Source organism: Limulus polyphemus, unplaced genomic scaffold, assembly GCF_000517525.1.
Source record: "Limulus polyphemus unplaced genomic scaffold, Limulus_polyphemus-2.1.2 Scaffold244, whole genome shotgun sequence".
Taxonomy (NCBI): domain Eukaryota; kingdom Metazoa; phylum Arthropoda; class Merostomata; order Xiphosura; family Limulidae; genus Limulus; species Limulus polyphemus.
The window spans coordinates 409,916-421,002 of record NW_013665854.1 but is presented as its reverse complement, the minus strand read 5'-3'; positions in this window follow the sequence as shown (position 1 = coordinate 421,002).

Here is an 11,087-nt window from a genome sequence, read left to right as displayed (position 1 = left end):
GCCAAGGTACAGGATAGTTCTAGAAACGTGGCGTCACAGTAGTCATGTGACTCGCTGACCCAACAATATTATTTACAGGCCCCCAAATAGTCATTCTCTAATTGATTTAATCTGGTCTGTTTATCTTTACATACATTAAAATAATAAATTGTGTGTGTGTGGACATATAGAAGAGATAATATATATATATACTGAGTTTCTACGAAATTTAAATGAACGTACGTGCTTCTAAAAACTAATTTAGTATAACCGCAGAATAATAATTATAAACGTTGAAATGATCTATTAAATTACCTCCGAGTGGATTAGTGGTAAGTCGTTGGACACTTATTACACTATAATTCAGATGTTGATACCCTTTGTAGGCACAGCACAAATAGCCCATTGTGTAGTTTTGTGATTAATATCAAACAAACAAATCTACATAGTTTTTTACGTTTGAAAAGTTATGTGAACGTATACTTTTCTGTGTGTGGAGTGGGGGTATCTTTATGATCATTGTTCTTTTGATTCTAATAATAAAAGGAAATGTCGTCATAAAAAGCCAAACCTTGAGTTTTTCATCTGTACCAGAAACCTGTGACAGTCATTGCTGAACTAAAACTTCTTTTATCGTTATGGGGAACATCAACTCAATTGTACGTGTTCAATTAGAAAATATATTGCATCATAAAGATCTCCACTAGCTTAAGACGAAGGACTCTAGTCTGAAACAACAACAACAAAAGAACTTCGAGAAATGAAAAGTCACACTAGTTTTCTTATTATTATTACTTGGCTTCACCAAAGACACCCAATGTCAAGAAAGTAACACCGTGGACGAAAATATAAAGGACTAACGTATAGCCCGTCAACAGTGACGAGGCAAGTACTACCACCCCCACCACATAGTATACCCTAACCTCACATTTGATAGCTAACTGAAATAAATATATTTTGAGAAATCAAGCTTGACCAACAAAGGGGCAGAAAATTGTAGTCGAGGCAGTCAAACGACGGTAAATTCATTTGTGAACCAATCAAAATTAAGATCATTCACGAAATGAATTAGTGGCGTATTCATAGAATGATTATTGGTAAAAATCAGTTAGATTAACAACTTCTAATATATAGAAAAGCTAGTGAGTTTTGGTAACATTACGTTCCAACAATGGCTTTTATGTCATGTCGTTTAGTAACAAAAGTATAACGTCATATTGTTGCTAGTCTGTGTACTGAAAGTTTAAAATGAAATGTATATACAACAAAACTGGAAAATATATTTGTTGATTTCTTAATTTAGAATCTCCGGTGATTAAAGAGGTTTGTTTTTTTATTAAAAACGTTGGTGATACAACAGAAAATAGCTTAATTCAGAAACGATTTAAGTTTAAAACTGAATCGATATTTTTACTTTTATGATATATTTTATGCACTTGGCTCTAGGCTAGGTGATTTCATACCACATTTTTACTTTAGGCTTATTATACCAACACTCACTACACTTATAAGGTTTCACGGCACCCCCTCACAGCTCCCTTTCACCCCGTCACTAAACTCGTAATGGGTAGACAATAATCGAACTTTTCTCTCTAGATAAATACATTTTGGGTTTTATGACTTCTTCTATTTCGAGTGGCCCGACATGGCCAGGTATTAGGGCGCTTGACTCGCAATCTGAAGGTCGTGGGTTCAACTCCCCGTTCCACCAAACATGCTCGCCCTTTCAGTCGTGGGGGCGTTATATTGTGACGGTCAATCCCACTATTCGTTGGTAAAAGAGTAGCCCAAGAGTTGGCGGTGCGTGGTGATGACTAGCTACCTTCCCTCTTACACTGCTAAATTAGAGACAGCTAGCACAGATAGCCCCCGTGTAACTTTACGCGAAATTCATAACAAACCATAGTCTGTTTGCAAAAACAAAACAACAACAACACACACACAAACAAACAAAAAACGCTGGTGACACAGAAGAGAATGTGCCAGTTCGACTGACAGAACGTTAAAGTAGTATAAAATTTTTGATGCAACTCTTGTTTTTGTTTGCGTCAGTTTAAACAGAAAGTTTTGCCTCGTCGAGTTGTTTTCCTCTCCTTTTAGGTTTTTATTTATTTAGTATTTCTATTTTGTTTGTATCGATTTCAATAAAAAAAAATTTTAATATCTATTTTCAAAAACAGCAGTTTGTGATGACTAGGAGATAACTTTAAAAAGTCAAGCTACCAACTGAACGAGACATTGGTATTTTCCCCAATTTCTCGTTGGCTTGGCATATATATATAATGGTAACAAGCTGGTCTTTAGTTCAGATTACCCTCTAGTTTTGCACTGATATATTTATGCTGCTTGACTTAAGATATTTATTGGGCATTCAATATAAATTTGATCGGGCTTCAAACATTTTACTTGAAGTATAAATGCAACACCATCATAATATTTGAAGCGCTATTTTACAAGAAATATATTCAGCATTAAAAAAACTCCGCCGGGCGTGGCCCAGTATTTAATGTGCCTGAACTTTGAATCTAAAGTTCGCCGTAAAAAAAATCAGAAAAAAAAGAAGCATTACGAAGTTTTTCTTGTTTCAGGTTGCAATGATTTTATTCAAATATTCTAACAGAGAGAGAAAGACTCGTTATGGTTGTTTTAACTTAAGAGTTCCTACATTGAAGTTGATTATCTTGTTCGTTTGCAGACAGTTTCGTTAGTCAACATATTCGCTGCTGCTAACATGGTATAAATAGCTCGTCTAACCTCCAACACTAAAAATTCTTTGCTCACTATTTCATAAAGTTCATTCATGATGGTCCATCTGGTGGTGGTTGAAGGCGTAATTAGATTGAGAGTGGCTTTCTTTATCCATCGTTATAAAACGAAAAATAAATGGAGGACTGGCAAAATGAAAGATAGCAGCTTGTTACTATTAATTTTCAAAATTAAACGGTTAAGAGCGTACGTTTATTAAATTGAAAGATTGAAAATGCACGTAAACACAACAGCTAAACAATACGCAAAACTCTTAAAAAATATTCTGTTACTGAAAAATATGATGCACCAATGAACACTATATATCAAACACTAAAGTATTGCAAAGTAATATTCGTTAACTTTTCTAATGAAAACTCAATTCATCAAGATTTAATATGCAAGAAAATTTAAATGTAATTAAATATATTTAGGCTACTTGTGGACACTACAGGTTGAAAGTTCATATTTCATTTAACTGCGTATTGATCTGGTCTGTATATATTAAAATTTGAACAAAATTACATATCTCTATACAAAATAAAAGTTGTGACAGACGTCCAACATAGATCACTGGGGGGGGGGGGGTGCTTTAATTTCAAGCCGATGATAATTTCAAGTTTAACGTGTAGTTTATTTGGGCGACCTATAAAAACGTCATAAAGCTGGAAAATGAAATGTAATAAGCAACTACACCCAGAAAAGAATGTGAATAAGCTAAAATATTACATCTATATTTTATAAGTGAATAATTATTATTCATACATAAAGTGACCGTTTATGTGAAAAAAACAATAGGACAAATTATTCATTCTAAGGACCTTTAAATTCTATTTCCAGGCAGGCACATTTCTATAACTTGCAACGTAAAAAAAAAGTGTGTTATTGAACTGCACAACTGCGCAAAGAGAGTGAAAATAACGATGCAAAATAAGTTATCGAGTAGTACTGTGAGTGATTTTAATTTGCAAATTTTGTGAATATCTTTTGAAGTACAGAATACTGTCATTTTATGGACCACATATGTAAAAAGTGGACAGTTAAGCATCTCTGATAAAGTTTCCAATTTGTCAAGACACATTACTGAAAAGCGTACTATCTCCTTGGTTGCTTGCCTTAACAATAATAATATACATGCAGGAGACTAGATTCAGAAATTCCAAAGCCAAAAAAAACAACAACTAAAAAATAACTGGTTTCAAACGCTAATAAGAGGACATAGAAAGGTACTGTCAAATGACATGATTTCATCAGCTTATTTTAGGAGTAATAGGTGATTTAAGGCAATTGTGGGTTTACTACGGAAAGGAAAACATCTTAAATAATGCACGCCCACTTACGTGTAGGTTTTGAATGTAAAAGCCTGAGAAATTACCGAGGTTCTTTTTCTTCTACATTGTATTAGAAGTTTCTCGAAACATTGTTTATAGTTAAGCAAAAAGCTATAAAAAGTGTTATCTATGTTGTGGCTGTCATGGGTATCGAAACCCATTTTTTAGCGTTATAAGCCTTCAGACTTACTGTTGAGCCATTGGGGAGGGGAGGCGGTTTTTCGAAAAAGTCGCGATTGTTTAGGTCTGAACCCCAGTTTCAGAAATACCAGTCTAAACCAGTCAAAAACTATACAATATGGTAACACCTACCGGTCACACTTTGTAACAATAGTTAGGAAATATTCTCTAAACATTTTTATCACATAAAAACAATTTGATCCCAACGGTTAGCTTTGCGCTAAAACCAACAAATAAACACGAAACAACAAAAATATTTTTAGCCATGTTAAAGAATCAATTAGCCATTATATTTATCATTTTTAAAAGTTACACTAGAAATTACATTTACACAAATGTGATGGAATTGTAATAGGGTCCTCCAAAATTGGGATCTAAATCAGATACATGAAATTTCATAAAGTTTTCAGAAATAATGTTCTGTAACACTGCTAATACTTTGTTATTTCTAAGATTTCCTCAGAGAACACAAAAGGCAAAATAATTAACTATGTCTCAGGATTGAAGAATACGCATGATAGTAAAACCCGGGACGACTGTTATGAAGAAATAAACATGCATAGCAGTGATAATTTGTTTTCAGCGCAAAGCTGTACAATGGGCTATCTGTGCTCCATCCACCAAAGGGAGTAAACTCTGGATTTTAACGTTGCAACCTCGTAAACTTACCGCCGATCCATCAGAGGACAGTAATAATAGTTAAGCTGAAACAAACTTTAAAAGTATCAAGTTTTTGGTTGCTATTACAGAACTTGGCCCCCAGTGACAAAGCGGTATGTCTGCAGATTAGTACCGCTAGAAACCGGGTTTCGATACTCGTGGTGGGCGGAACACAGATGGACCATTGTGTAGCTTTGTGCTGAACTACAAACAAACATCCATTACAGAACTCTCACCATTAAGATCATACCAGAATAAGGCAGACCAACGTTCTGTTAAAACATTTAATATGTTCCCCCCAAAATTAATCACTCCGTTATGCTTATAAATCATTGTTTGTCAACTTATTATTATATTAGCATAATGTGTTTCCTTAGTCAAGGAGTTGTGATACAGTTATTGAAAACTTCAGTAGTTGATTAGAACAGTTTAAAACAATAACTGAATAGATTGGTGGTATAACTAATAAATCAGAAAAACAACTGAGATGGAAAAGCGTTCAGAAAGGTTGGAGCCTTGAGAGTGATATTATTGACACTGATTGTGAGACTCTTACTACTGAGCTTGAAACCTGGCACCATTGCTTGTTTCTGGCACACGTAAGCCCGATGAAATGCTGTCACATATCGTTGTTAAAGAACTAATGGAGACTTATCCAAATATTTTTATCGCCCATTGAATCATTCAAACGTTGTTCGTGACTGTTGCTTTTGGAGAACGTTTATTTTCAAAACTGAAGTCGATTAAAATGTATCTCTGTTCTACCCGTATCAGGAACGTTCGTCTGAATTAGCTGTGTTGCCAATATAAAACGAAATCAACCGTTACGTGAACTTCATGATTTCCGGGTTTTCATAGTTGAACTCAACAGCGTACATAGTATGTCACGGGTCTCATAGCAAAAATATTAAAAAAAAATTGGACCCCGTTTCCCACTCTTTATTGACATTCAACGTTTGATCGGTCAGATAGTTTATATTCTTGGTTAAAACAATATGTGCTTACCGTACTCATTACATCATGCAATGTACACCTCTGTGTGTGTGTGTGAAGATAGTATGACGAGACAAGGGGACCCAGGAGTAAAGTAAAAAATAATTATCTTAATCCCGGACCCCGTAGTAATGCTGTTGCTGCTACGCCACTTGCTAAAATCTTTGTATAATTTTCTTTCCTAAACTTCGTAATACGTGTAACCATTCTCTGACAAAAATACTATTTATTTTGGTACAATTATATTCTAAGACCGACTCGCAAAAGACACTTATTTCGTTGAATCACAGTGGGGAGGGAGGGGGCAAAAAAGCCAACTTCTGTGTTTCTCTGTGAAAACAAAAGTGGGGAGGGAGGGGGCAAAAAAGCCAACTTCTGTGTTTCTCTGTGAAAACAAAGTGGGGAGGGAGGGGCAAAAAAGCCAACTTCTGTGTTTCTCTGTGAAAACAAAAAGGGATGTTTATATATTATTTTGACGCTTGCGCTGTGTCAAATTGTGGAATTAGAGTGACTCAGAGTAGGAGTATAAAGTTAAATTAATGTAAGCATATAAGTTCAAGTAAGAGGATATCACGTTTCTTCGGGTAGAGGTATCTCTGAGTATTGTTATTGACTAAATGGTACAGAAACTTTTGTAATGTAAAAGTATGTTCTCTATTACGCTGGGCACGAAAAGATCATCGAAGCGTATATATTTTCATACTCTGTCGTTATAATGAACACGTATTTCTCATCAGTGTCACGCACACTTATTAAGCACGCGACTAGCATAAAGTGCCATGTACACGTAGCTCACGTGCGTTTCACACATTTAAGTTCTTACGGCTCGCGCTAAAAAAGCGTGGTGTGCGTATATATATATACGAAAATCACAGAATGACATGTGCATGATAATATTCCTTGGAATCAACAAAGTGGAACTAAACTCACCATTTTCTCAAACTTTTCCATCGGAGGACAGAAACGGGAAGTTTGAATAATCAGATCACGAAGTAACCCGTGTTTGAAAACGTTAATTTACAATTTTGTCAAGCAAATGGTTTCCGTAGTTTAAGAATGTTGACAGCTCGATTTGTATTTGAACGTTATCCACTATTAAAAAGTTTAAGATCAACTCACGCAATATGTGCATTGAAGTGCTAGAAAACCGCGAGGAAGTTCAGCATGAATCAATGTGTATTAAAATGCTAGGAAACCGCGAATAACTTCAGCGTGAGTCAATGTGCATTGAAATTCTAGAAAACCGCGAGGAAATTAGCATGAATCAATGTGCACAGAAATAGCATGTTAATGTACATTGATTGATTCATGCTGAACTTACAGTTTTCTACCAGAACACTATGAGTAAGATCAAGATGAATCAATGTGCACAGAAGTGGTAGAAAACCGTAAGTTCAGCATGAATCAATCAATGTACATTAAACATGCTAGAACACTGTGAGTAAGATCAACATGAATCAATGTACTGAAATAACTCAAGCTCACAAGAGGTTGAAAATCAAAAACTACTATTCATTTTCTGCAACCAATTGTAGGAAGGGGGAGGATGTTGCGCTGAATCAAACAAATTAAAAAAAAAGAAGGCTAAAGATTAGTTGTGAAACAAAACACACGCTAGGTTTCATTCCATTATGGAAACAATCATTTGGCAGGTTATCAGCAGAGTCTGGACCAAAGATTAGTTATCTGTAAAGGAACTCGTGTAGAATTCTAAAAGTTCATCTTTGCAGAAAAATTTGTTCAAAATGATTTCATGCTCTTGCATTTATATACACGCTTATTTGTATTTTCATATTAAAGATATATATTTGTGTGATTCTATACCATATAATTTTATTTTAATGCTAATCAGAGCTTCTGGTCGTTTCTCCATTTTTCTAACCAATAGGACTTTGAGCTTCCAAGTGACTTGGTGGCAGGAATCCGACTGAAATATTGAGTAATCAAGTTATGAGGTCCACCCATAAGAAAGGCGCGTGCTTGGAATAAATACAAGATGTTGCGATGAAGAATATGTCATTGTGGGTACTAGGCTTTATATAGACTTGTGTATTGGCTTTTTACATGCTACAGATCGACAGTACTGACTACTCAAAAACGAACACGTTTATTGTACACAATGTTTCTTAGTTCAACGGAATGACTATATAGTTTTTATATGTTGAAAAACAAAAAGTATTACACATCGACATCAGGATCCTTTATAAGTGTGATTGTATTTAATTTTATCTACGTCTTTATATATAATACGTGTTTTTGTATTAGATAACTTTACATACGTTATACACACACACTATATATATATATATGAAACAATATAAAAATATTTTTAAAAACTCTTTATTTATTACTGTTAATCTAAAAGAAATAAATAAAATCACAAATAGATAAAAGCATAAAATACCGGTTTCGTATCATCCACGATACTCTTCAGTTTCTACAGTAAAGCTTTCTCTAACAAGACATACTTAACAATGTAACACTTCCCACGTTGTCTAACCTAAAATAATGCTTTATATATGTTTTAAACTCCCTCTATATGTTAAATAATGTAACATTTAATGTGGTTTTAAATTTATCAATAAAATAATTTTAATAACATAATCTCTTAGTCTTTTCCCTAGATACGAAGTTGGAAATATGTGAAATAAATGTTATTGTAAAGTATGATATTTCTCCATAATACATTTATTAATGTGTTCATTAACAGGTAATGGGCTATTATTTGCATTTCTGACATGAAATTTATGTAAATGTATTCTTAAACGTAAGTTTTCTGTTTCTCCAACATATATTCGCTTACAATAAATACAAGATAATACATAAAGAACATTATGTGAATTAGAACTAACTTTAGAGTTTATTTTCTCCCCAATAGGGTCTATAATATATTTAGTGTATGTAATATAACCTTTCCCACAAATATAACACTTAGGTTTATTGCAGGGAAAAATACCTTCATCAGATTTAAAATGGCATGTAAACTTTTGGGCTGACTTTGTGACAATGTGATTTGTTTATTTTCAGACTTAACTTTTAGAGTTTTATCTGAAAATCTTTCTAATTATTTTTGGATATCATTAATATTAATTTTAACTCCAGGGTAATACGTTATTACAAAAGGAATAATTTATTCTTCTTTTATATTATTATTAGTTTCCTTTTTAATATTACCTAACTTACAATATCTCTCTATTATATTTTCTGGATAATGATATAAGGTTTTAATTATATCAGTCAGTGTTCTTGAACTTCCGTAGGTTTAGTTAGAGAATGTCCTGGAAGATACGGTATTTATGCTTTTATGTATGTATGTATGTGTGTGTGTGTCTATATATATATTTGTGTGTGTGGCTCGAGCAAAGCCTCATTGAGATATCTGCTGCTTCTACTTGTCACTGTCCCACAGGAGGACGGCTCGGCCATAAACAAAAAGTGTCGCGCTTACTGAAGAGACAAACAGAACTAAATTATAAACTGCAGCGTGGGAATGTGAAATGTATCCTAGTAAGAGAGGCATCAGAAATAGTAGGGGATGTACACAGTCTGCGAAATATAATCTCTATTAAAAATGATAAGTGCTCAATCTCAGATGGTATAACATCTTAAACTACCTTTCACTCTTTGCACCCAGTTGCGGGAGGGTTGATGTTCCGAATCAAAAACAAAAGTCGTTTTCTAACAATTACTAAACACATACAATTAGGAATCCTATACCATGTAGCTGGCGGTCCAACCCTCATTATGGCCACAAACAGCATAATGACACCTGGCATGTTTAGATCAATATTCAGTAATCACAAAAGAAAGAAAACTAGAATTCACCCTCGTATTTCAGTAATGTAGTATGTTGCCACCTTCTTTCTCTTTTTGTATGCCCCCCAGTGGCACAGTGGTATTTCTGCGGACTTACAACGCTAGAATCCGGGTTTCGATACCCGTGGTGGGCAGGGCACAGATAGCCCATTGTGTAGCTTTGTGCTTAATAACAAACAAACAAATATATTTTTGTATATATAGTTAATATTTACATATATATAAAACACACACATACATATATATATATATATATACGACAATGAATATATTGTTGGTTAAACCTAGATGAATGTATTCTTGAGATATCAACTTCAATTACGTATTGATATACGCTATATGTAGATAATACTTCTTTTATTATCCCATACGATAACTTAGTCTAGCAATAAGCATGACTTGAATCCTAGAGTATATAGTAAGAACACATTACCCGAGTATAATATGTTCGGACTGTATTCCTTGTGAAAGATTAATGGGTGTACGTTAGAAAAGTGATCAATATGAGCTGTAATGTGCATGCATGTACAATCCGTTTGTCTACATGCTCTTCTCCCTCCCCCTGTCCTTCCCTTTTCCTAGTAAAACATTTTCAGCGATATAACTTTCCTCATTATTTCAATCACCTGACTTACACCTACATTGTTGTAGCAAGTCCACATGATAGTTGCATATACATAGTTTAGGATAAACAGCGTTTACCCACCTCTTAGTAGGGTAATACCGCGTTTATCCACCTCTCATTTGAGTAATACCGCGTTTACCCACCACTCATTTGAGTAATACCGCGTTTATTTAGCTCTAGTTTGGAAAAAAAATCTCGTTTACTCACTTTTGATTTGAGGAATATCACGTTTACTCAATTCTCATTTAAATACTGTGTTTACCCACCTCTTATTTGAGTAATACCGCAATTACCCATCGTTCATTTGAGTAATTCCTCATTTACCCATCCTTCATTTGAGGAGTAACGCATTTACCCATCCCTCATTTGAGTAATACCTCATTTACCCATCCCTCATTTGAAGAGTACCACATTTACTCGCTTCATATTTGAGGAATATCACGTTTCGTGAATTATCATTTGGCGAATATTGAATTTATCCATCTCTTACATGGGAACTATCACGCTTGCTCTCTTTGTTTAGTACCTTCCATATCACTGCCTGCCTTGGTTCCCAAATACGAAAAGGGTATTTTACATATTTATTTATTTATATTTTACCACCACAACCTATAACATCTATTGCCTACGCTCAAATGAACACGCACATGTACAAACGATTGTAAATAAAAGACCCCTGGATTTTCATACATCTTTGAATTTTTTTTTCGTTTGAAAGTGTTTTGATGGACTTGGTTCCGTTAGTTCGATTCGAAGAC